Consider the following 27,221-nt stretch of genomic DNA (forward strand, 5'->3'; position numbering starts at 1 on the left):
TACTCATTTAACCCACTGTGCCTCCTGTGGCTCTGCAGCTTTCCAGTAGGAGGGCTTGTGGTTTTATTTTTAAAGATGCAGTTAACTAACTGTCTATCCAGCTAGTTAGGCCCAGAGCAAGAAACCCTATAACTAAATGAAGACCATTCATTTCAGGAAGTGTACACACCCAAAATTGGCTGAAACCAGGGGCTTCTGTCAGTTCCACCCATCTTGCTAGCATTTTCACCCAAAACCACTAAATTAATAAAGAAAGTATCTGCAAAAAGCCTCAGCTGCACACAACTTCACTGCAGAAAATTATTCCTCACTCAACAAGAAAAGGAAAGTGAGTAAAATAATGCAAGTGATTTATATCATTCCATTTCAACAGCTTTTCAAAGGGCTGTTTGGGCATGCTACAATTATTCATTTTTTAACTGTACCTCACAACCATTACAGATCCGTGAACTGTCTGGCTGAGTGTGCTGGTTTTGCATTAATTGATATTTAGTAAGAAGGAAGAAACCACCCACAGAAATTATTTTTCTGAGAGAAGCTGCTGAGAGCTTCCTCTTTGCCTGGAAAAACCCAATACATGTCTGGTTCTGAGAACAGGCAACTGATTGAACCATTTAGAAGTTGGATCCGCCTCTGTGAGATCTACATTTTAAAAACAGACAAGCCCAGGAAAGCTCTCTCTTGGCTTCTGGCCTTGAACAGGCAACTGGGGTAACTGATTTAAAATCAAAGGTTTTGTCTACATTGTCAGTGGGGAAAGAAAAGTGGTCAGGCAGGGGGAGGAAAATGGTTCTAAAGGTTTTATTCTGATGCTTCTTATTCTTTTAGTTCTGTTAATAAAGTTTTCTTTATACCCTTTAGGTTCTGAGCCTGTTTTGCCCTTCTCCAAATCCATATCTCACAGCAAGAAGTGAGTAAGTGCACTGGTGATTTTAGCCAGTGCTAAACCCACCCCATATGGTACATTGGCTGGGAAACTCAAATTGGTGAACCTAAACCACTACACTAAGGTACTTCTCGCCCCTGATATCCTCCCCAGCCCTACAGAGACCCTTCACAAAATCTCATTACAATGTGTGTAATTCTCATAATAAAAGAAATTGCTTATCCACAGTGGCATTACAGCTGGAAAAATGAGCTGGGGGAATCCTGCGGGCAGAAGCGCTGACTCAGCTCTCACTACATCCAAATTCAGCATTTTGTAGCAGGTGGCCACAAAACATGGAGACACAAGGTGAAGTTTGTATTCTCAGAACTTCCTCAACCTACCAAACTGTGAGCATCAAGGTATCAGTATTAGCTGCTACAACAGGGATAACACTGGGGAAGAACAAAACACTTGAAGTAAGAAGAAAATGGCCTTGAAAAACCTTTCTCTTGCCATATATTCATTAATTCACACAGCTACAATTAAGCAGACCTATGGGCAAGCATGAGGACTCAGACAATTTGATTGTCTGTGACACCAACACTGGAGAACATACCTTTTGAACCCATTTTCACTTCTGAAACAGTGTTAAATAACCCCACTGTAAACAAAAGTTCTCTCTTCCTGAACTACTTGGACAGTAGATCACAACCTGTGTTATGTGAAGGTTAGCAAATGTTTAATTTTCCTCCACACAGCAGTTTTGCATATCACTCACTGGTGTTTCTGCTTCTTGATCTGGACTTTGGGTAAGCATCCTCTAATGAGCCCCTCTGCTAATGCTGTGCAGTTGTCAGGCATACATGAAAGAACTGATCAAAATCAGATTTCTTCTTGAGCTTTAACTGATGTTTTCCTTAATTAGAGCATTCTTTTGTTTTTTAATTCTTTTTTCCAAACGTCAAAGCTGGTTGCTTCAAAGGATCATTTCAGTCACCCCTGCAAGAAAAGAGAAAATTGATTTGAAAGATTAAAGGGAGCATGAGAGAGGGAGTGCAGACAGACAACACAGAACAAAATATTTACGAATGCCTGATCCTACCATAGTGACTTGCAGAAGAAATGGAGAGAACAAATAAGATTTTTGCATCTAAGACATAATCATGACAATATATCAGAATAGTAAATGCAACTTTTGTGACATCCATGAGAGATTTTTTGTGAAGTTCCTCTACTCAAATAAGGCAGATCCTGGCAGTTCCCGACTCCAGGTATCATATTCCTGATACTCATTCCAGCTCAGAAGAGCTTCAGAAAAGCCAATTTTAATTCTTCATTCTCAGATCTTTTCTTCTTTGTCACAGAAATTTAACTTAAGCAGGATAGGCCTTAAATCACAATACCTCATTTTCCAAATACACACCACATAATGTATTAAAACTTTAGGATAGAAATCTATTGTTTGACATATTTCTAATATTTTCATGCTCTGTAGTTGCTCCAGTGGATTTCTGTTGTAGTTCATATTGACAGAGAAATGTGTTTATGTAGAAGAATTCAGAATAATGAAGTCCAGTTGCATTATTGTACACATATAAAATATATTAATCTTTCTTCAACCTAGGCTACAGTGAATATCCGTGTTAACAGCCAAAGCTGTGGACCTGATGTTTCAAACAGTTTATAAATACAAACTCACTGACTTCAGTGGGACTCTGCATTGAAATGAGAGTGTCTTTACACAACACTGCACCATTCCATACCGCTGTATCCAGAAGGGAAAATTCACACCAGCTTCCTCAAGCATTCAGCATAAGCTGCTTCCCTATTTGGAGCAATGCTTATGTTGCCTATGTAGCTAGTGAGTAACAGAGGCTGCATTTCCTGGTTGGGAAGGGATGACCCAAAAAACTGACTTTTCATGCCAAAAGCAGACAAAACTTTCCTAAAAACATCCAGCTAAAGTGCTGTGAAGGACCAGGAAATTTTAAGGCACTAAATAGATCCAGACAGTTCCTTGTTCTTGTAGGAAAAACCTATCCACTTCTAAAAATCTTCTTAGAAAAACATACCTGCATTGTATGGCATATTGTATGGTATATTTCTAATCTAAGTCTGGCATTTTCCAAATACACAGACCACAGGAAGAGACAAATTCAATGGTAAAAATTAAAAGACTCAAAGGTCATGGTTTCTCAATTTTCCCCTTTCCCATTTACAAGCCAGCAATTTATCTGCTCGTGACCACATTTCAAAGAGGCCAAAATCAGGTATAAGAATGAAATGTGTGACTTGAGGACTGGAAAGTCTGTCCTCATTCCGTCACAAAAGATAAGCACTTGAGCAGACCTGAGAGTGATCCAACAATCTACAACAGCGGAAACCTGTGATAATAAATGCATAATTAACCTAGTAGCAAATAGTTCTACAAAATGCATTGATTGGAAGTTGAAAAAATTCATAGCTAGATGAAAGACATCTCTTTTTTTGAGGTATCACACCATTTAAATGGTGACCAATGAGGAACCTACTACACAAGCATCACTTCCCAGGTCCAGCGCTGCAGTGACCTAAACACACTCCAACCCCAGACACACAACTGTTACATTTGGCTGAGTTACCTTTTTGGATGCATTATAGGTGTAAACATGTGTGTGCAGTCACACAGGTACGTACCCAAAAATGCCATGTGAACCTTGCAAGACTACTGCTTTACTGGCTGTAGCTAAGGAATACATGTAAAGTACACTACACAAAGTAATAAACTCCATAACCATCTGTGCCTCATTTCCTTGCTCTCTCCTGTTCTTTAGTTGGGACCCAGGATCTCCTATTCAAACATTTTCTTTTGACCCTTTGTTCTTTTTCACCTGAGTATTCAGGTCCTCCAGCAAGATCAGTGGCAAAAGTCTCAACCCTTGGAATTTCTATTTCAGTTTATTGTCTATTGACACAAGCTTCTGATCATTAATTGACGCCAATAATTTGAGGGGAAAGTGTACTAGAGACCTTTTCATCTTTCTAAGGGTGGGCATTGTAGCAATCTGAACATAAATCCATTACACATTCCACACCTTGCTCCTGTCAACTGGTTCACTTAATGTTATAATACCTGCTGCAGACTTTGAACCTCGGCCTTTGTCTTGGTTTGAAAAGACAGGTGTCTGCTAAGGAAGGCAGAAACCTCCCTTGAAATGGAAAAATGTAAACTCTCCCTCCCCTCTGAATTGTTATAATCTTGAAATCAAGGGGCTCTCAGGCAAAGATATGGGAATAGGAATAACAGTTCTTTACTAAGGAAATTAAAATAAAAATGTCATACAAAAAAAAACCAAAACACTGATAGAGTCAGAATACAGCCTGACACCGTGATGGTCAGGGTGTTGGTAGCAGTCTGATTAAATGGTGGCTGCAGCCCTGCTGGAGTGACAGATGTGGTTCTGTTAAGGCAATGATCCTGTAGAAGGGTGTAGTTTTCCTCTGAAAGTCCAGTGCTGGTGTAGATGGGTCCAGCCTTCCTCTGGGAATCCAATGGAGAAAGGCTGCTGTGGTGTTCCAAGTCTCAGATTATATCCAGGTAGGAATGCTTGGCTCCTCCCCCTGGGTGGAGCATCTCCCAATGGGATGATGTAATTTTATCAGTCATGCAGTGAGACTCAATGGCCCATTAACAGAAGATATCCCCCAGTTATGAGGGATGGGTCAAGAAAGAGATAAAGAACACTGCCCCACCTGGTTTTCACAGATGGTAATAGAATACATACTTTTGGTTACATGTTGAATTGCAACCCAAGACAGTCCTGTAAAACACATAAGCAAGAACATCATACCAATACAGACTACTCATTAAACCTTAGCATAAAAAATACAAACTTTGTTCCAAGATTTGTGTAACTGCAATGTCGTTCCGATTGGGAACGGCTACAAAGAACGACACGAACTCTCAAGGGAGTTTCAACACGAGAATTCTCTGGTTTATTGCTTCAGGCCTGTCTTATAGACAGATACGTGGAAAGTACAGAAAGGAAACTCTTATTGGTTAACAAAGTGCTACATCACCATCATTGGTCAGGGGCACTCTGCCCCCCTGACTCTCTCCTGCAAGGGAAAAGAAGAGGACAGATAAACAGCACCTGGCAGTTGTTTTCTGTCTCTAAGGATTGTTTTGAAATCCTCCTTTGAATTCCCAGGCTAGCTTCTCAGGCAGGACTGAGAGGCCATGGGCCTGCAGTTTCTGCAGCTCCCTGCAGCCTGTTCCAAAGCTAGCATCCATACTGCAAGAATTTCTAATATGTCTGTAAGCCCAACAGGGCTATATCCAGTGCCCAAAGGGATGGTAAACACTGTTCATTTGATAAGCATAAGCCTTTCCTCTTTTGGGGAGTAAAATGATGCACAGAGGGGTGCAGCTGTCTTGGAGTTTCCTCCATGTACTATAGCATAAACTGAGATCTCATCTTGTCCCATCACTTGCAACTCCTTAACCCTCACCTCAAATTCTGCAGGGTTTTTTCTCTTACTTCATCAAACCCTCTCCCTCTTCACGAATCTACACAAGTCCTTACAAAACTACTAGAAATGCAAAATATTTGCTTGCATTTATAATTCCAAGGAAAAAAGAAACTGAGGAGAGCAGCTATGGTGTTCTATTTAATTTCTTTTCAGGCAATTCTGGGCACAAATGAAGACAGATTCCTGATTGGGATTCCTAACATATGTCTAATCTTTACATCTCTTTGGCCTCAGAAAGATTTGTGTAGAATGTACAGGATAGTTTGCTAGTTTTTTTCCTTCTGCTTGTCTGAGGATATCATGTGCTCATCACAAATTAAAAAAAAAAATTAAGTGGGAGAAGCTGCTTAGATTATTGAAGTATTAGCTATGGATGTGAAAAAAAAGAGGCCTTCTGATCCATTCTCTTTCAGCCAAAAAATAGGCTACAAGACCTTAAACCATCTGCAGCCAGGGTGGAAATTCTAATGATATCACAATGAAATAATCATTGGCTCCATATTTACTTGCTTCTCTCTCTCTTAAAGAAGGAGACAAGTAAACAGTAAGAGGCTTCAGAAATAATGTTTAACAGAAATAAATAAATACATAAATAAATCTTCATACTTGAGAACTCAAACGCAACAGAAGAGAAACCAATTAAAGTACTTGTCCTAAGCCTCCTCCACACCAAAGAAGGCAGAAACACTCCTGTATTTCTTTACTTGGCATGCCCATATGGCAAGTGACAATCCTACATTTTTGCCACACTTACTAGTTCTTTACATGCACCAGGTTTTGCTTTTCGGTCTTCTCACAGACATTCTCTGAGGCAGCCCTCTTTCAGACAGATTTGCAGATGAAAGAAACAGGATATATATTAAGAGACCCACATCACTTCATGCAGGGGTCCTCCAAACTCTCCTAAATCAATGCATTCTTCATCTAAGATGTTTATCATTAGATCATGAAAAAAAAACCAAACAAAAAAAACTGAGGAAAGCAAAGAATAAATATGATCATGAATGGGAATACTGATACTGATCTGCTTGCAGAGTTGAACTGTTCATGCCTTGGGATGCAGACATGACCTGAAGACATGCCTCCTTATCTGAACAGAGGCAAGTGTGAGATAAATGAAATCTAGGTAGTAATAAAAATACTGGCTGATACAAAACCTTCAAAAATTCCAAAAGAAAGGATTGCTTTTTAAAAAATGAAGAAAGTCTTATGTTTCCTGTTTGAAATTAATATTATAAAAGATACATGTTTTGTACAATGAGCTCTCCAAAAGAAATGGCATACACTTTACACAATCTTTCCTTATGTTGTCTACTTGTATCTTTGACTTGAACTTGCATTCTGGAAAATTTAATTACAAGTAAGTAAATAATTACATTGGTCACTTGTTATTAATTCTTTTTACATATTCTAGTCTCCTATTCAAGGATTTAGGAGCAACTCACCAGAACAACTGCCTTTAAACCTATATTAATGATTTCAGTGCAACTCAGTGGTGTAGTTAATAGTATTCCTCACCTATTTTTCTTCTCTTGGCTGTATCCTCCCACTATTTTCACTGGCTCTAATACAGATTTTGCAGCCATGGGCTGAATCAGATCAGTTTACAGAAACAAGAGAAAAAAACTCATTTTCTTTGAGATAAGTGGGGTGATGTCCCTGACAGTGAGGCTGCTGACCAGCACATGGGATGTAGAGAGGCCAAGGAGGACAGAGGACAAGGCTGCCCTTCTCCTCAGCACATCAAATCCAAGGGTGGATACCCAGGGAGGGAATGGAAATTATGTGGCCTGGGTACCACTCTTTTTTGTCTCCATGAAAGTAGCAATGTAAAACCCAGGTACAAATCTTTACATCAACACACCATAAAGACAAGGCTGCAAAAGCTGCAGAAGGGATTTGGTGAGCAGTTATGAACCACAGAGCCAGTGCTCTAAATTGAATTCAGTTTGTGAAATATTTGGAAGCCAGAAGGAAAGAAAACAAAAACAAAAAAAAAAAAACAGAGCCAGGGAGGATTACTTTGGAATGCAATACAGTGACTATGACTGTCAACCTATTTTCAATTATAAATTCCTTAAGACATCTCATATTTCTTGTCCTGTTTACAACAGAGCAAATTAAAGCAATGAGTAAAAATTGGAATAACAACTATAATCACAAAGAAATAACTGCAGATAGGTTGTCAGGGACAACTCAGTGACAGGTATGTCTCCCATGTAAAATGCCAACATGTTTTAAAAGGGAGGAGCTTTAACACACTATGAAATTGAAACAATTAAACAGATTAAATATTCACAACAATATGTAACTTCTGAGGAATAGCAACTCTGATAGGCCTTAATTTGACAGGGTGAATAGGGATGCCTTTATGCATATACTTACCAATACACCTATTCTGAAGGTTTTGGAATTGCAGTCTGTGATCCAAACCTGTATTCATTTGGTTGCCACTATGAGCTAAAAGACACCTAGAAAATACACTAATAGAGACTGTGAATTATAGTAAAAATATTAAATACCTTGGTTTGGGTCACAGAAATAATGGTTATAACAAACCTGTACTATTGATGATAAATTCCCATGTCATTAATTTATAAATTGAATGATATAATTATGGGTCCAGTGCATTTCAGAAGAGTTGCATTAAAAGTAAATTGCAGCATCTGTTTTATGAGTGACCTGCATGCAACATATGCAGTTTTTTCTTTTGTTTAAAAGAACCCAACTTCCTAGAAATGCCTTTTTCCTTTTCAGACTGATTTTTCTGTTCATTATTGCTGACCAAGCACATTCTGAAAACTCCTATATAAAGCACAAAGGCACCCTGACAATAGACACCCATATGTACCTGAAAATTCTACATGATTATCTAGTCTGTGACTTGCATTAATTATTGCTAATTTGCACTGGAGATTTCCAGCTGTCCAAAGTTAGAGTGCTGAAGAAAGCAAAGATATTTTATCCATTCCTCTTAAAAAAAAAAGAAAGAAAAAAAACAAGTGAAAAAGCAAGGCTGGTAACAGGCATCCATGAATAATTCAAGTTTACTGCCTTGGCTGAAATTCAGACGATTTCTGAATGGGCAGCCTGCCTCCATCCCACAGAATGATGATACTTCATCAAAATAAAAGCATTCCCAGGACATGGAAAGGTATGAATGGCAGGCTAGTTTGGCTGTGGTTGCACCAGCTACATCGTATTTCTTTCCTGTATTTTCCTGTATCTGTACCCATGAGAAGGAATGAACACTAGCACTGTGAGAACCACCGAGCCAATATGGAAGGCCTGTAGATTATCTAAATATATATATACTCCAAGGGTAAATGTATTTCATTGCATTTTGGCTGGTGATAGGTATCTGTGAGTTTTCAAATTCTCATCTTCCCCTCTAACATTTTCCAATTTTTGGGTGCTCTATGAGGGTGATCAGGCTGTGGATTAAAGTTTTGGAGTTGGCTGGTGGGACATAGCCCTCTGCTGAATATGTGAATGTTACTTTATACTGTGTAGAGGAACAGTGGACTAGAAATCATTTGGTCCACCTCTTCAATGGCAAAAACAAAGATGTCAGAACAGCAAGTCTGGCCATAGTTAGCTCCCCAAGGCAAAAGCCAAATCAAACGCAACACTTGGGTGACAAAGGGACTCTAAGTGGTGACCACACTGCTTGACTCAACTCACTGGAGGAAGTGAGGAATACAGAAGTTCAGAAAGGTAAAAAAATATTTCAGGTAACTGAAAAATATAGCCCTGCTGAGTGAAAGTAAGCTTCAGTCTACATACAGGAGAAGAAAACCTGGATGTGGTTGGTATGAAATTTAGAATACTGCAAGCTAGCACAACTGTGGCTCTGCATCACCCTTTTGCTCACTTCAGTACATCAGCACACTTCTCTTCTCTAACACTCCCTTTATTCCTATACTTACAGCAAGTAATGAAATATTCCCAGCATTCAGTTGAATGGAGCATTCTGCCTTTCTGACAATGTCTCCAACAGTCATTGGCACTTCCTCCCAAAAAATGTCTGGAAAAGCATTTGGCTATACATCAAATTTAACGTCTGCTGTCACTGAGACAGCACAATGGCTGCTGCTTTCACTGCTCATCTTGACTCCCATGGTCTCACATCATGCCTACAGCAGACCTCCACCACATACATGGGCCTGCTAATTGCAACACACAGATGGATTCACTTCATCTTCTAAAGTGTAAACAGTTACTTGGAAGGCAAAAATGAACAGCAGTGGCATGAGAAAAAACTACAGTTTTGTGACTCGGCACAGAAATGTCATTTGTAGCAACAATATTTGTTGTAACTGAATATATGGAGAGTGGAGAGAATATTTTTGCATTGCATCAACATTAATAACAACAGTGATACCCTAAAATATTAAACCAGGATGACTTCTTCTGAGTCACCTATATAAGAGTTAGTCAGCAAAACTCAGCAGAGCTGGCTTGAGTAGAAGTAAGTGTGGGAAGATTGCTATCACAGTGACAACAGCTGACAAGTCCATCACTCAGGCAATCATATTTTTTCTAGCATGATAGGAAGTGTAGGATGCTTTGAAGTTTCATCATGCCACAAATTAACATTTACAGAAGCCAAGCCTCACCATGACATACCATCTTCAAATAAAGATCAGAAGTATCGCATGAGGACTGATTCTCCAGAGCTTTTCTGTTAGTAGGAATTGGTTGCAGAGAGGGAATTCAGGCCATTTAGGCCACAGTACTAAACATGACTGACCTGGAGAGTTTACAGGTGAAAAGTAGAAGCTGATAATGATCTACATAAAGGGTTTGCACTTGCTTCATTGCTCATGAGGTGCTTGGCACCTAACCACCCTTAACACCTCTGACCATTCCTTTCTAGATAAATTGTTTAAAAGCTTGCCACAGTCACTGTTGAAAAGCTTTCCCTGAAGGAAAGTCAGTTGTAGAATAAGCTTTGTAAGCTGTACTCTTAACACACTTAACACAAGATTTTGCCAGGCCTTCATTAGAGACAACAGCTGTAGATTAAGTTTTAAAGCATCATTAATACAAGAGTGGTTCAAGTGTTGTATTGTGTTGTTAATTTTGCTTCCCATGTTGTTATGTTAATGGTTTGTTCCCCTCTCCCCTTTGTTTTTGTTGCTAGTTTAACCCAAGTTGTACCCTCCTACCCTAATTGTCAATCCTTGTACCTGCCTCTTGTTCTTGAATGTTCCCTGTTCCTCCCCTCTGGGAGGAACACAGGCTGTCACTTGGCTACTCCTCCCAGCTCCTAGAAAGTTCAGGGAGGGTCTTCAAGTGATAGGGCAGAGAGAGGAGGTTCCTGCCTGAACCTTCCTCATTGATTCTTTCCAATGTTCCTCTGATCCCTTCACACTCCCCCCTTGTTTCCCCTTGTTTTCAGATCTGTCCCCTCCCCTGGTTCCTCCCCCAAATTTAAGTTGCTGTTATCCCACAGCTTTGGGGGCTCTCCTAGAGCAGCACCCCTGAGGTCAGAGGTGTCTGTGGGGACTCAATAAACCTTCTCCCTTCAAGAGAGCCTGACTCCTGCATCCTCTATTGTAGCTGTGGTCTATTCCATCAAGCTGCTCCTCTGATTCCCAGGATTTGGAGTGGTGTCCCCCTGCAGGTCAACAGTGTTGAACTAGCCCAGGTGGGTGGAGTGGTAACTCCAAAAGGGACACTGCGACAGTTCAAGTCTCACACAGAGATCTGGAAAAGTTCAGTTGAACATTCTAGTTCTAATGATTTCCTGTTTTACTTGAGAGCCAGTCCCAGTCTCCATGCCCCCAAGGAGACCAAGCAGCCTGATGTAGAGCACCTAATTCCTCGGGTACAACTGTAAGCATCCCACTCTTCTCTCCTCTGGAGAAAGAGCTGCTTTGATCAGGCTGCTTCCTTTTCCCAACCTCACCTGTGGGGAACAAAGTGCTCTACACTTTGGGACTATCAAGTGGCACTTGTTATCGAGACCTGTTCCAAGATATCACTGGTTTGATGGTGTGAACTATTTCTCCTGTGTTACTCCTTATTCTGCTAGCCCTTCTCTCCCAGAAGCACCACCAGCTGCACATCCCAGAGACAAAGCAGGTCCCAGGTCAGGTTTCCAGGAACCCAGGAATTCAGTTCATGGGTTGAGATCCAGATCAGAGGTGGCAGTAGCAGTAACTGGATCACCATTTCTCCAGTATAGCTCAGTTGGGAACAAAGACCTCAGAGCTGAGTTTAAATAGCACCCAAGGGTGTGGGTGAAGGCGCTAGGGGAAACTGATCAGGGTAATTAGGGTCTATTTTTGTCCTCAGTGCCCTTACAGAAACCTTTTCCAGTACAGTAAAATTTCAGATTTTCCTATCTTCCTCCAACTGCTCAATTTTGGGCAGATGAAGAAGACATCACTTCTCTTTTAGGCTTCTGCTGAGGAATATTTACATTTTTGTTCATCCTACCATCCATTGATCTGCGCTGACATGTTTTAGAAATGATTGGTATTGCTTAGCAATGGACTAGTAATTCTCATAAAGAGAAGATAAAATCGAAAACATTCCTTATATGCTGACATGTAATGTCAAGGCTACCAGCTCTAAGATAGATTTGTTTCTTCCCTGAAGTGCTGCAAACTGAGTGCTGCTGGACATGGAGTACAGGAGCAGCTGGACTGTGCTCCTAGTGGCCAGTTCTAACTGGATGAAGAGCTTTTTTCTTATCCTTTTCCTGTGGGTTGCCACTCTGTTTCAGATTTAGACCTACCTCTATCACCAGGACTAGTCAGAGAGTACAGCACCATCCAAAACATGACTGAAGAGCCCCTGTGTCCCTTCCTAATGCAGCAGGACAACCCATGTTCTCGATGCATCCCTGTGGGAACACCTTGATGATGCCCTTCATCTGCTCCAACCATATCTGCTCCCTGGATGCTGTGGCTGCCTTTGTACCTGAAAGGCTGATGTTTGGGCAAAGTCCCTTTGGCCACAGAACTGCTGCCACTGTCACTGGTGGGAAAACAGGGCAGCAGGTGAAGTACGTGCACTCGCTGCTCCAAAATGAAAGATGAAAGTGCTACCAACCCCTAATCTGCCTTCCTGACCACTGTGAATGGGTAAGAAGAGCTTAACTCTAATGCTAAGATGAATGACAGTGTGCCCATAATGCAGTGGCAGTGCTGGGAGGAACTAATGCCATTAATTAATTACCATTAACATGCAAATTATTGATTAAATACCTTTTATAAAGAAGTTTTTATCTCTTTTTCATCTCAATTTTCTGCCTTTTCTGTAGCAGGAGAGGAGAATAATGTGCAGTTTTTGTCAGAGTGGCTTTTCTTTAAAAACCTGTTTTCTCCTCCTTTTTTCTCCCTTTATTTTTTCACTTTGTTTAGCAGTGTGCTAAGATTGGGAAAGGATATAATGGGGAGATAAATAGCATATGAGAGAGGGAATAATAGACAGAAGACAAAATACCATTTCACATGAAAATTTTTGCAAACTGTGATGGACACACAGAATTACTTCCTTTCAAAATTTGTAGACTGAAAAGGGCTTTAAAAATGCCCCATTTAAAAAAAAATACTGATTCTTTTCTACCAATTTTGTTATCAATATTTCCAGGGATGCATTTGTGTAATAATGACTTTTTAAATTATAAAATCCAGTGAGAAACAGCCTCATCTGATCAGAACTTCTGAGAAAGGTAGATAATGTCTTCATTGTGCTTGGGTTCCTATGTCCCCAGCTGTCACTTTTAATAAACGTGTCTCAGATCAAGTCTTACAGGGTGTGAAATACAGGAATAGTAAAGGAGGTGAAATAATCACTTGGTTACTTTTTGAATATAACCAATCCACATGAAATATTGCATTGTGACAAATAAAGAATGGATAACATAAAGGCAGTTACATTTTTTAATAAACCAGCATTAAGGTACATAAAAGCAATATGAGTTATATTTGCATGAAAAGCAATATTATTATGCAGAGTTACACCACAAATACCAAGTATGCATTTCTTCTCTTTACAGCAAGGTATGTTCAAAGAATCTATGACATATGAAGCTTGCTTAAAAGGCCTAGAGCCTCAAGCAGCATAAATAGAGCTGCCTCCTTCCAATTAAGCTGTGTCAGATCTTATCACAGACAGTGTGACCTGTATTTTTATGAGGAATGAATAAGTTGAAATTTTCTGTCTGCAGTTCTAGCATGTTGTCATATTTCTGCACAAAGAGCTACATTGTGATTCAGGAGTTCTAAATCTTCTGAAGAGACATGAAATAAAGCTCCTGTGGTTGATGCTTCTTACTCAGGATGTTTATTAAGAAGTCAGGTACGAACCAAACCACTGTGGCCCTTGTCACTTTCCACTGAGTCTCCCCCTGTGTTTGAACTCTGTTAAAGATGTATGTGATGACATTAATTAAAGTCACATTTCTGCTGCACACATGTCTGTCCTGCTGCTTTTCAGATGAGGGTAAGGAATTGTGTGCAGGGCTCTGCACAGATGCACTTTTGACTTTGTTTGTGCACCTACTCACTGATCTCAGCTGACACAGGACTGAGCTCTATTGTCAGTTGTGACAGTCCTGCCTTCTGTGTGCTTCAGCACCTTTCAACATGAAAGATGTTAAAAGGTATAAAAAACCCGTCCCTAAATTATTATGGGCTCCTGAGCAGGGAGTCTCCCAGGAATAAAGGAATGAAAACTGGACTCTCCTGATTTGGAAAATAAAAAAGATGTGACTTGAAGGGTAGGAAAGTCCAAGCTAATCTGCTGAGGAACTGCAGAGTAGGTTTGCCTGACACTGCCATTGCAACTGGAACTGCAACTGATCATCTGAAATTTAATGTGAGTGGCTGAGAGCTTTTAATATGGATTATTGCCATTCATACAGAATTGCATAAAATGCTTTGAAATGAAAGCTAATTGAAGCTAAAGGGAGCAGCAGAGTAAAAAAATGTATTCTATTCCTTACCAAAAAGATTGCTCAGGTTTTTTAGTCTCATTTGAGTTTTAATTCCAAGTTTTGTTTAACTACAACTGCTATTTCTAAACCAACCAATTTCAGACAGCATTTTAACAGGCATTGAAATGTTGAGCGTATTGTTTATGTATGCACAAGCCATGAGAAGCACCAAATGAATTCCTACTGGTGAGGAAAGCAGCTTACATGCAAAGCAGCCAAAGACATTTGGCTTTGACAAAAATGGAAGCATATCATTAGACAAGTCAAAGCTGGATATTTTTCCCAGCTGAAGGTATGCAATTCCTTCTCCCTTTTCCCACAGCACCTCCATGTTGACTTAAAAGGTTTGAGTTGTGTGGAGTGGCATTTGCCATGTTTGTGTAACTTTTTAACTACTGCCCTGGGTCCCAAGGATTAAGGAAGATCTTTCATTCAAGATCTAGGTCTGCTCATCTTCAGTCATCAGAAGTGATTTTGGTGCATTCAATTGATATACTCAGGTATTTTCTTCTGTGATCCTGGCTTCATGGTTCTGTCCTAAACAACACATTTTTCCTGTCTTGAGGAGCTATGATCTACCTCATCTTAGTTGCTGAGATCGAAGTTTCTCAGCTGGCTCTCCTTCTGGGGAGAGTGAATCAGTGGATGCACAAGTGGATGCCTGTCCTTTCAGAAAAAGTGAAAGGATTGCTGAAAGTGAGAAAAGGGAAGGAAAAAGACATCATAGTTGCTAAGTTATTTTTCCAGATTTTGTACGGTCTGTATTTGACCAAAACAGGCACAGTCACTCTTGAATGTAAAAATAGGGCATAGAAATAAGAAAGTCAGTCTTTGGTCCAAATGGAAGTGTTTTGGCAAACAGGGACAAAGCAAATATATGAGAAAGATGTTGAAGATAAGGTATAGCTTTAATCCTAGGAACATTAACCATGCTTGGAAAAGGATACCAGAAAGATAATGTCATAGAGCTCAAGCCATGTATTAAACAAACTCAGCAACATATGGCTGAAGGTACCACTCTGCTGAAAAGAAGATGATTTCCAGGGCAAGATGGGTAATCTAGCCACGGGCATAGAAATGCTTTTCATTCAGAAGTGAAAATATTAAAACAAAGATTCAGGAAGTGAGAGTCATTGTGGCTTTAAAAAGCACACAGGAATGTTAAATTCTTTCTGTATTTTCCTTAAACCCCAAACAAGTGTCCAAATCATGTATATGCTTTTAAATGTGATCAGTCTTATTATGTTCTCACACCGTACCAAATTGAAATGGCCAGAAAGTTGAGCAGTTTGGCTTTTGCCATGGCTCCTTTTGTTACTTGATATGATAGCTAAGAGGATTCAGAAATAATGGTGATCACAAAAAAAGTCCTTCCATTGCCTCACTGCTGTAGGACAAGTATTTTATATCGGTCTGCATATCTTCCTGGATTCTCCTTTTCTGGAAGCACTCCTGAATAGCTCAGGATTGTTTTAGCTGTATTTGCCTTGGGATAAGTCACCTGCACAAGCTATTACAATACATACATAAGAAAAACAAGCGTTACTGCTTGCTGCAGAGGAAGAAAAAGAGGCATGAAAGCTGCAGGCTGCCATAGTTGAGCAAATGGGGGCCTATCCAAGAGCAGCCAAAAGGAACTGGTCACTACCAGACACTAACAAAGAGAGCAAAATTACACATACCCATCCCATTTTCTCCAGGGATTGATAATGTTGTAAGTCCTAATCTGCACTACCACCAAGGTTCAAATCAAAATCAATTAATCAAATTGATTAATTTTTAACCAAAAAGTGGTGTCAGGGAGTTTCTTCATCTGTGCCAAATGCTTATGTTCTTTTACTAAGCCCACAGTCAGGCCTCTGTTATCTCCAAATCAGGCCAGCACTCAGCTTTGAATTTTCACCTCTAAGGGAACATGAGGCACCATCTGCCATACTGTGAGGCAGTTGCTGCGCTCTGGAGAAAGCCAAGGCAGTATCTTGTATCAGTTGCTATTGAAAGGTGAATGCCATCATGGACACTTAAGATTGCGGCTCTCCAGGCTCTTCTAAGGAACTCTTTGTTGTTACTGCCTTGATCACCTCAGCCCTTGTCTTTGGCTGGAGATCAACCTTCCCTTGGCCCAACATGCACTGCTGGCACTGCCTGTGGGACCTCTGGCACTACCAAGCTCTGGGGCTTGAAATACATTCATCAGCCATGGCCACAGCAAGCCCATCTATCCTCATGTAGCCACCTGGCCTTGTGGCCATACCAACCCTGAGACGTGAGGTTTAAGCCCTGATGTTTACACAAGGAGGTTGATGCATCTATTTAGCGCATGACATGACTGGCTGGGTTACTTTCAGGTTCCTCCTGGGCCATATCCACCCACAATGCCAACAAAGAACAGGCTTTGTCCTGCAAAGCAAAAGAACTGCAAGTATGTCAGGTACAAGCCTCACTTGCTGCATCTGCATCCAGGAGCAGTGAAAATGTTTGGAGGAAAAGAGGAGAGTGTGATAGAATTATATGAGAACCAGGCAAGGAAATGCTCTGAATGCCAAACATTTGTCTCAGCATTAGGGTAGACAAAATGGCATTGTTATTATTGCAATTATTGACATATTGACAATATATCATTGCACACACAGCCTGATGGAGGTATTGATGCTCTTTGCTTTACCTGACCTGCATAAAGACCCAGGAGCTCCAGTCCCCCTAAGTCCCACTGAGGTGGTACAAGGAGATCTTTCAGATGAGTCCTTGGGCCATGTCACTTGGTTGAGAACAGTGCTATGTCCTTGCTCATGAACACCACTGCAGTAAATGCTGAGGGGAATGTTTCTTACCTCCCCTGATGCCCAGTTCCAGTGTAAAGCACCATGTTACTCCAGGCCATTTCATTTTGTCATTTATGACCATGATTTTGAATCTTACTCCTTCTCCCTCCTACTGCCCCAGGTTTATTTCTCAGCATATGCAGAGACAAAGGCAGCCTGTCTTCTGTATTTGGGTTGCCTTTGGCAAACACAGCTGCTTTTCTAGCAATCAGAGAGAGGCAAGGGAGATGCAGTTTAGCAGGACCCTCTTACTTTCCATTCCCTTTGACTGCTGGAACAAGAGACAGGAGCTGGAACAGCTCAGTGTTGGACAGCTGCCACTCTGGGTCATCGTTCTCACCAGGGTGTAGCTATCTTTATCCAGTAAAGACAGTAAAAAATAACTCATTGCTCAAGTCCTTTTCCCAATATCTCTCATTCTGAAATGATGCAATGAAATGACCTCACATGATTGTCTGGGGAAGCCCTCTCTTTTCTGCAGCCTTATTTTTACATGGTATTAATTCAGACTAGGTGACACATTATGAAGGCACTTAATCTCAAGTCAGATTGGCCCAGTGACATTCACTGCATTTTTATTTATTGAACACTGGAAGTAAATGCACATTTGTGTTATTCAGACTGGAATCATATTAAAGAGTTGGGGGAAAAAAAAGATCATAGCTCTAATGGAAATAAATTGAGCCTTTGTCACTGTTAATAAAAAACTAAGATACTATTTTTCACTTATTCACTTTTAGTAACAGAGCAATCCACAATAAAACCTATTCTTGTGTTTGCAAACATCTGAACAACTCTTCTGAAAACCCAAAATTGCTTACAGTGCATGCAGTCTCACTCTTTTTTCTCCACTTTTGCATGTGCCTTGTGATCTGGACAAACAATTTCACACACAATTTCACAGTTCAGTCATTCTGATTCCAAAAAGAATACAACTATACTTGCAGCCTTATTTGTTCCATAAATTTTCTTTTCATTTTTCTTTAATTCTAATGTTCTTAACTCTTCCTCAGGGGGAGATCTGTCCTGGCATAGCATTGAAGTCAGATGCATATTGTGCACAGCAAATTCCAGGACACATTTTGGCTTGCTGACACTGAGGCAAACAGGCTCTCAGAACACAGTAAGTAATTTCAAGTTAAGAATAATGCACACTTGTAGCCCTCTCTCACTGCATGCCCTGGTAAAAACTCTGGAAAAGCAGTGATACAGGGGGGCTGTGGGTGTGTCATGCCTGGCTTGGTTCCCCAGCTCCAGGGAGATCATCCTGAACTCTGACTCATGGGAGCATGCTCAAGGCAAACAGGTGCCCTTCACTGGGAGTGGGGGCTGACAGCTGCTCTCCTGGGGACCCTTGTCCTGTGCCACTGCACATTCCAGAAAGGTTGCTCCTGCAGAAAAGTGAGGGGGTTGGGGGATCTTGCTTAGGGTCATTCCCTATCACCTTAAAGTTCATGACCAAAGACACTAATGGTCCCTGGTCCAAGGGCCAAGGACTGACCCCGAGGGGTCAGTAAGCAGCCTGGTGGGGGGGTGAGCCCAGCATGGGCTGTGCCATGCCCTCACCCCTGCAGCGTGCTTTTGGAAAGCCCAAAATCAAATGTTTCTTAGTTAAATTGGATACCTCAAGAAGCCAGGCCTTTTTAATTTTTGCTTTCCCTAAATTTAAAAGTATTTTTTCAGGGCAGTAAAATCAACATTTATTTCATACAAAATATTGACTTCACTACTCCTACTTCAATTGATGAATTGATTTTTCAAAGGCATTTACCTAATCATAGCTTTATAAGTAAATCCACAATGCAGTTGGATATAACAGATCTGTATAACAGATCTAGTTGAGAACATCTAAAAACAGTACTGCTGAAATTATGAAACAGCTAGTTTGGAGATACCTTCTATTTTCTATTCAAAAAACATGTAAGAAACCCCCTGTTCTGGGCCACTCAGTAAACAGCCTTTAAATACCGTCCTGAAGAAATGGTTGTTGATGACTCTACCAAGAAATTAATGGAAGAAAGACAAAATTCAGCAACTCAGAAGCACATGCACATTTACCAAGTAAAATCATTAGCTGATGTTATTTTAGAAATGAGTTTCTACAAACACATGAAAAGTGTGTTTTTTTCCCTCAAGAGGCTGTAAGTGCTGGTATAAGCAGATATTGTCCACTTTATTCTCTTTACCATTGCTTTGGTGCTCGAAAGTCACACCAGCAATCAGAGAAAGGAAATCCACAATAAAAAAAAATAAAAAAAAAAGTCTGTGCATTGAAAGGTTGGAAATAAACCTCTGAGATCAAGTCCAACCTTTGACTGATCAACACCTTATCAACTGGACCGTGGCACTTAGTGTCACATTTTTTGTTCGGTTTTGATCAATTCCCCAGGAGCTTTTGTGGGAGAAGTACTGGTCTGAATGAGAATCTTCTGTAGTTTCTGATCCTCTTTTTCCCCATGTTTTTATACAAGAATGTGATAAATAGTGGTGCTGATCCCTCTGAGACTTAGTATCATATCTTCCTGGCAGCCCTGCTAGTCTTCTGCTGGCAATTGATCACTAAACAACACTCTCAACCATCTGTCTCCTAAGCAGTGTCCAAATCTGATGATATAACTGTATTTTTTCTATAGTAACTCTTTGGCATGTTCTCCTGTCAATATACCTAGGTTAGGCCAAGTTACAATACTCCTCCAACTTTTGGGAAGGAGAAACAGTTTTCCCCTTGAAACTGTACAAGTGTTTTCATTAATTTACTTTTTCTTGTCAGATGAAGATAAGTAAAATAATGAAAACACTTGGACAGTTTTTGTCAATGTTCATCTGACAGTGTTCATCAGTGAACCATGAGTTTGAGTTGAGTTTGACTATTGGTCAGTCATTGTGAACAAAGGAATGACATCCTGGCTGATGCCACCACCAACCAGAACAGTTCTACAGGACAGACAGAGAGACAGCTTTTTGGTAGTAATTTTTAAGAAATGGGAGGTAAGTCAGATTCTCACTTCTGCATGTTTTCAGCATCCATAACAGCTGTGCCAGTTTCCTTCACATCTCAAAGATGTCAGCCAAACAATTTCCCCAAGTATTTCTGATATGTATCTATTCTTTAAGCCATTTGATGCATAGACACCTGTGGTCTGCTATGCAAATGTAGGGCAAAAGGGTTGATGGGCAGGTAAGGAAACAGGTCAAACCACTTTACCCAGCTTTCCTCTTGCTATGGACTTACTGTGCACCTGAAGATTCTGATTTTGTTGTGCATAGCTAAAATCAGGTCAAAATATGTATCCAGGTTTATATGAATACAGAACAATAAAAATGCTGCTGCTGGTGATGATGATAATACCTATTTTCACAGTCTATGGCACCTCAGTTGACTTCTTCCTGCTCACTCTTTTAAATGCCATGGGATAATACAGCTTTTTCCATTTGTTGGTAAAATAAAAAGGTTTGCAGAGCTCTTTGGGCTCCCTGTATAAACTGCTGTTTCTAGTCCCTTCCCCCAAAATGGCATAAAAACTTAAAGGAAAATACATCAAAGTACTGACTGCATAGGACTTCCCTGATTTCTGTCAAAATCATATTGTTTTTTTACCAACAGAGAAAGAAACTTCATTACAGCTGGTCCCACAAATGCTCTGCTTTCCATCTATGGAGAAATATATACATTTTTATATATGACATCTGCAGTACAGAGGAGTGATAGATGACCTACATGGCTTTAGATGACCCACTTGAGCTCAGTGAGCTGTGGGTGAAAACAACTAGATAAACCATTTTTTTGTAGATATATAACCCAAATTACATTATACATATAAATGAAGCTGTATAATCTGGGAACTACACTCAATATTAGCCACATTGGTCCAACAGAATAAAACAAAAACAGTGCAAAAGTCAAATGATAAATCAGAAAAAAAAAGAATGGCAGTTGTTCTGTGGAGGTGAGAGATACCAGTTTTGTGACTTCTTATAAGAACATGGTGTTTCCACAATGAAAAATTTATCTGTGCAGTCTCAGTAGGAAAATCTTGATTTTGAATTGTAGGAAGATAAAAATACTATCTATAAATACTTTTGCATTAGATTGCCTAATACAAAAAGCATTGTGATGTCACATCACAAAAAAGGAGAATTTGAAATGTGTTTAGTAAAAGGAAAATTGTTGCAATTTCAGAGACAGGCAAGAAACAAGAACACACTGAGTTCATGCAGCAACAGCTGAGCTTTCTCGTTGGGTGCCCCCTTTTATAGGGGTTTCCAATTTACCGTGCTTACAAATGTGATTGGTTAAGGGTCTTAACTCTGCCCAGCTCACCGTTCAATGATATGCATGCATTCATGGTTCAAAAGGATTGGCCAGAGTCCTCTGTTTGAGTTTGAATCCAACTTATCATTAACATACCCAGGGACTTGTTTACTTCTACTCTCTAACAAGCTAGGCTGGTCCAGCTGGTGTCAGTTACAGTTGCTTTATCTGTGCAGTTCCCCGTTTCCTGTTTAAAAAATGCAAAGTGTTCTTTGTCATCTTGTGTGAGATGATCTCTTACAGAAAGAATGACAAAGATAGCACAATGGCACAGATAATAAACCTAGTTCAAATAAGACTTTTCACCCAACTCAGCAAGCCTAGCCCCTCCCAGCCAGTGATGCATATATTGGTGAAGATGTAATGTAACATTCAGACCCAGGAGCTGTCAAACGGGATTACCAACAACACAAGTTTCCAAAATGGCATGCTGCAGCCTCATTACTTGGAAGTTACAACTTTACAACTTAACTCTACAAACATGAAACATTTAAGCTTCAGAACTATGGGAAAACCAACAGTTTGGGTTTGTGATTCATATCCTTAAACAGATAAAATCTTAGGTCCTCATATATTTAAATATATACAATCCTTAAATAAATTGTCCATGAATAAATTTCCATGATGATTGCAATGATGAAAAGTTACTTAAAACTACAGGATGCTGGGAATTTTCTAATAGTGTCAAGTGATTTAGGGTATAGACAGCCTCAGACACTCCACTCTGGGGTCTCACCCGACATTTCACCTTTTCTGTTTAAAAAGAATACATTTTAAAGTGCTATGTGTAGGTTCCACAATTTTTAGTTTTGGGACTCTAAATAAGGCTACATTTACAAGCTGTCATTAATTTAAGGGGACATGTGGCACAGCACAGGGATCTAGAAGCCTATGCCTTGGGTTATACTCTGCATAGCACATTTTTTCTTTGAAGGATTTATGCATAATCATCGAATTGAAGGTGACAAAGCTGAGTGTCACACTGCCCTTATTCAGAGTTATTACAAAGTGTGTCCAGTCAGCTATGAGGGGGTAAAGTCCAGGTAATATTATTTGGAATGCTGTACGAGTATGATGTATGTAAGGCTTTCCTTTTACATGCATATTTAATAGGTATCCTTTTGGTGTTGTCTCAATCACTTTGGAAGCTTTATATTGTAAGTCTAGCTGGATTGCTACAGCTTTGTTAATTGTCAGATACACCAAAAATAGTCAACAGCTCCCATCCTTGAATAATATGTTTGCACAATTTTAAATGACCAAGAACAGAACCTTAATTTAGATTTGGAAACCTCATAATTGAAACTAAGATTTTTGGAAGAGGAAAACAATACCTTAATGTTTCTTTTTCTTTGGAGGGTAATATCAACCTGTAAAATTACTGTAAGTTTTATACAGAAGAAAGTTATTAAGTTAAACTACAATCCTTAAGTATTACACAATATTATACTGAAATTTAATGCATATTTGAAAAGGATCCAGCATTGCTAATCATATTGAGCAATGACATAAACTGTCTGAAGTCCAAATAAAGTGTAGATATAAAAATGAACAGGCACTAGGTATTACTGAATTGAAAGAATCTTATATGGAATGCTGAAAAACACCTTCTGATAAACATTTATTCTTTTAAGTACGTTAATTGTCCTCAAGGGTCTAAACCATGTAAACCTTGCTGCATGGAAGCAGCCTGAATCATCTGTTTGTAGTAGGAATAATAAAGTCCACACCCAGTTCTGAATGAAATTCTCCTTGATATTGGAAAACCACAGGCCATTTTCCCGCAGTGTAGCCACATACATAAAGACAAGTGAAAAGTCCAAGAGAGATGGCATCAATGCCACAAAGCAAACCTTCATTATAGTTGTGTAGGTCATAGTCAAGTCTAGGGGGTTCTCTGTTAACTTAAACATAACTTAACTTAAAGCTTATGGTAATATCAAGAGTGTAACAGTATACCTTTCTTCCTGGTTTTAAAAACAGATAGATTTTTCTTTAGGGAGATTGTCCAGCTGTATTGATTATCCACCCTGCCTGTGGTGTACTTGTCTTGTTATCGATGCAGAGCAGGGTAAGTGCGCCAGCGGGCTGGATGCAGCGTTAGGGCTCCGGCGTTAGGGGCCCGGGGTTAGGGCCCGGCGATAGGGCCCGGCGTTAGGGCTCCGGCGTTAGGGGCCCGGGGTTAGGGCTCCGGCGTTAGGGCCCGGCGTTAGGGCTCCGGCGTTAGGGGCCCGGGGTTAGGGGCCCGGCGTTAGGGGCCCGGGGTTGGGGCCCGGGGTTAGGGGCCCGGTGTTCGGGGCCCGGTGTTAGGGCTCCGGCGTTAGGGCTCCGGCGTTCGGGGCCCGGGGTTAGGGCCCGGGGTTAGGGCCCGGCGTTAGGGCTCCGGTGTTAGGGCCCCGGTGTTAGGGCCCCGGTGTTAGGGCTCCGGTGTTAGGGGCCCGGGGTTAGGACTCCGGCGTTAGGACTCCGGCGTTCGGGCCCCGGCGTTCGGGCCCCGGCGTTAGGGCTCCGGCGTTAGGGCTCCGGCGTTAGGGCTCCGGTGTTAGTGCTCCGGCGTTCGGGGCCCGGTGTTAGGGCCCCGGTGTTAGGGCTCCGGTGTTAGGGCCCGGGGTTAGGGCTCCGGTGTTCGGGGCCCGGAGTTAGGGCTCCGGCGTTCGGGCCCCGGCGGCAGACAGCGGTTGCTAGGCAACGTGACTCGTCGGAGGAGGCGCCGTGTTTGAGTCGCGGCGGGAGCGCTCTGCTCTGCTGCTCTGCCTGCCCCGTTCAAAGGGGCTCGGCTGAGCTGTTGCCTCCTTTGGCCGCTGCAGGAAGCAGCAATGGGTACTGCGGCTGCAGCCGGAGGACCCCCCCTGGCCCCGGGGGCCCGCGGCATCGGCTCACCAGCGGGGAGGCAGCGGGAGCGGCGCGGATCGGGGCCGTGCCGTCTCTCCCCCGAGCGGCGGCAGCACCGCAGCTGCGTTGCGTTACAGGCGGGAGAAGGGCGCTGTCTCTCCCGGTCCCAGCGCGGCGACTCTTTAGGGCTCCCCAAGGGGGCGGCTCGGCGCGGCTGGACCCACCAGGGTCAAACGGGACACTGCAGCGCCTCGGTAGCGGCGAAGGTGTCTTCTCCAGTGCATGTCGTGTCCTTTGGTGGTGTATATTGCAAGGGCAGCTCCAGCTCCGGTAGCCGCAGCGCGCACCGATCAAATGGCCACGCAGGCGTGCCTGGGACAGCTGCAGATGGCTCCGTTTCTGCGGGAGCCGGGAGCCCGTAGGGTGCGGTGGCAGAGCCTGTCAGGCGCGGTCACCGAGCCTGTCACTGCGGCTCTTGGCAGCGCTTGGCAGCAGCCAGGGGCAGCTCCATATCGGCCGGGCGTAGCTCCGCAGCAGCTAAGGACGGATGCAGGGGTTTCGGTCAGCACGGCAGGGCACGAAGCGGCAGTGCAGCCAGGTTTCAGGGGTCTCGGCCGACACGGCAGGGCACGGAGCGGCAAGGCATGGCGGAATGGCAGGATGCCCGTTTAGCGTGGCGCGGCAGCACCTCGATTCGGCTGCAGTGCGCTCCGCCAGCAGCGCGGCCCGGCCCAGCGGCGCCGTCTCGGGCAGGCCATTCCTCTGGCACGCCGTCCCTGCCCGGGGCGGCGGCACGGCTCCGGACGGCAGCAGGGCGCTCCGCGGGCAGCCCGTCCCCAGGCGGGGAAGCTTGGCGGCTCCGCCCGGCCGCCTCCCCGCACGCCCGGTGCGGTGTCCGCGCTTCCCGCCCCTCGCCCGCTGCCCTGTTTTCGGTGGGCGCCGCCCGCGGCATCCCCTCCGCCGTCCTTGAGTCCTGCTCAGCTTTTAGTTGATTTAACAAGTCCACAACAATGGCTTTATAACATTGATGGCTGTCTTGTTGTCAATGTAGGCTGCTGTGAATATATACAAATTTTTAAGTCCAGGGCGACCCCTTCAGACACGTCCAGTTCGTGGCTCTCGCACCCCGGCAGCAGGTCTGGTAGAGCCCGCTCATCATAACTTATCCCTCTTTTGTTAAAAAGGAAATTCCGTACCTTGGTGACTGGGTCTTCACGTACCGAAGTCCTCGCACCCATCCCGGCGGCATCTTCTCCTTAGAAAAAAAAAAAAAAAGAAAGAAAAAAGGGGAAGTCCGGACTAAACGTGGCTCTCCACGCCAGTCTTCCACAACTCCCCAGCTGCCCGCAGCTCTCCACGCTGCTCTGCCGGGACTACGGGGCTCTCCACGCCGCTCTGCAGCTCTCCCGGCTGCAGGCAGCTATTCCCTTCTGCCCCTGTCTCCCCGCTCTACCCGCAGCAGCTGTTGGATCACATCGACGGTCACCAATTGTCACTGATATTGCCAAAGAGGACACCGAGTTCATGCAGTAACAGCCGAGGTTTATTGTTGGGCACCCCTTCTTATAGGGACTTCAAATTGCCCATGTTTACAAACGTGATTGGTTAAGGGTCTTAATTCTGCTATGTTCAGCTAGGCTGGTCAAGTTGATGACAGTTACGGCTGCTTTTATCTGTGCAGGACAGACCAGCTGTAGCTGTCACAAAAAATCAATTAAGCCAATGTTCTTCCTAAGCATTTGTCTACTTTTCTAAAAGACTAAACCTATCTTTGTTTTGAATTCATACTTGTATCTGGACATCATTCATAGAGCTGAAAAAAGGACAGGAAACCCACAAATTACTGTAATTTTGCACCAAATACCAAAACTTATAGTTTTAATTCAACATGTTAGAGAATTTCAACTCCACCAGAAAGTCAGCCCTATTCTGTTTTGGGGACTGAAGCACTTCTCAAAGCTCTTTCCTTTTGGCATGTTATGTCACATATAGGTAAAACCTTACAAAAGAAAGGCCTTGTAAAATCATGGCTCAGGCCTTGTTACTTTGGCTAAGTATAGCTAGCAGCTAGCCTGACAAGTTCCCATGCAAAAACATCTTGAGAATGAAAAGTTTGTTAGCATAAAAAACTATTCTTGGGGAGAAAAACAAGTGCATCCATAGTAGCAAGGGATCTGTTCCATGAGAATCAGTGGGAAAAGTATGTAACCATTGTTATAGAGAAAAGTTTTGATTGACATGTACACTCACCATTACCACCCAGTGAACTGAGTTCCTAACCAGCTGGGATTAAACACGGTGCCTTCTGATAACCATATAAATATAAGCTGTGTGTAGTAAAGATGGGGCTATGATGGAAGAAGAAACAGGTGTCATTGTCCATCTCCACTACGACATCTGGTGAACTCCAACGTGATATTGATGGGCTGCAGGACAAGGTGCAGTCGAGACGGAGCCCGGTGAAGCTTAAGAGCAGCGGGAGAAGCTGCTGGTCCAGACCTGATTTTGACACCTGGAGGGACGGTGATCCAGGTGAGCCACCAGGGACATAATGGGAAATAACTTATCAAGCAAAGAACAGATGTTCTATGTACATGGAAAGTTCTGTTGAAAAGAAAAGGTGTTAAGACTCCAGACTATGCCCTTCATAGAATGTTATTGTGGGAAAAATCACAAGATTTTGATGCAAATACTGCTTTTAGCATTAGAGCATGGAAAGAAGTTGGGGAAAGACTGTGGGATGTGGTATCAAAAGGGTTTGGAATGGCTGCAGGTTCGGCTGCTACCTGGAGATTGCTTTAGTTTGCGAACAGCGAGAAATAAGACTATAATGAAGAGAAGGACTCCCCACCATCCAAGAGAAAGCAAAATGCTGACACAGCTAAAAATGTAAGGTTGTCAGTGTTTGCTGGATGAAAAAGC

At 42.2% G+C, this 27,221-nt stretch overlaps 1 protein-coding gene across 5 annotated transcripts in view; it reads right to left on the reverse strand.

Annotated features, from left to right (window-relative positions):
- Positions 1-24,709, reverse strand: part of PRR5 (proline rich 5) — a 135,534-nt gene extending 110,825 nt beyond the window's left edge. For 3 of the 5 annotated variants that reach the window (XM_086885430.1, XM_086885434.1, XM_086885435.1), the window contains exons 1-2: positions 23,427-24,688; positions 1,485-1,867 (exon numbers count right to left, since the gene is read on the reverse strand). The gene's annotated coding sequence lies outside the window, so the exon portion shown is untranslated. Of the gene's footprint in view, positions 1-1,484; positions 1,868-21,563; positions 21,655-23,426 lie in introns of all 5 variants that reach the window. The other 2 variants (XM_086885437.1, XM_086885433.1) reach the window with 1 other exon arrangement.
- Positions 24,710-27,221: the final 2,512 nt, after the last annotated feature.

Source organism: Cyanistes caeruleus, chromosome 4, assembly GCF_971803275.1.
Source record: "Cyanistes caeruleus chromosome 4, bCyaCae1.hap1.1, whole genome shotgun sequence".
NCBI lineage: Eukaryota > Metazoa > Chordata > Aves > Passeriformes > Paridae > Cyanistes > Cyanistes caeruleus.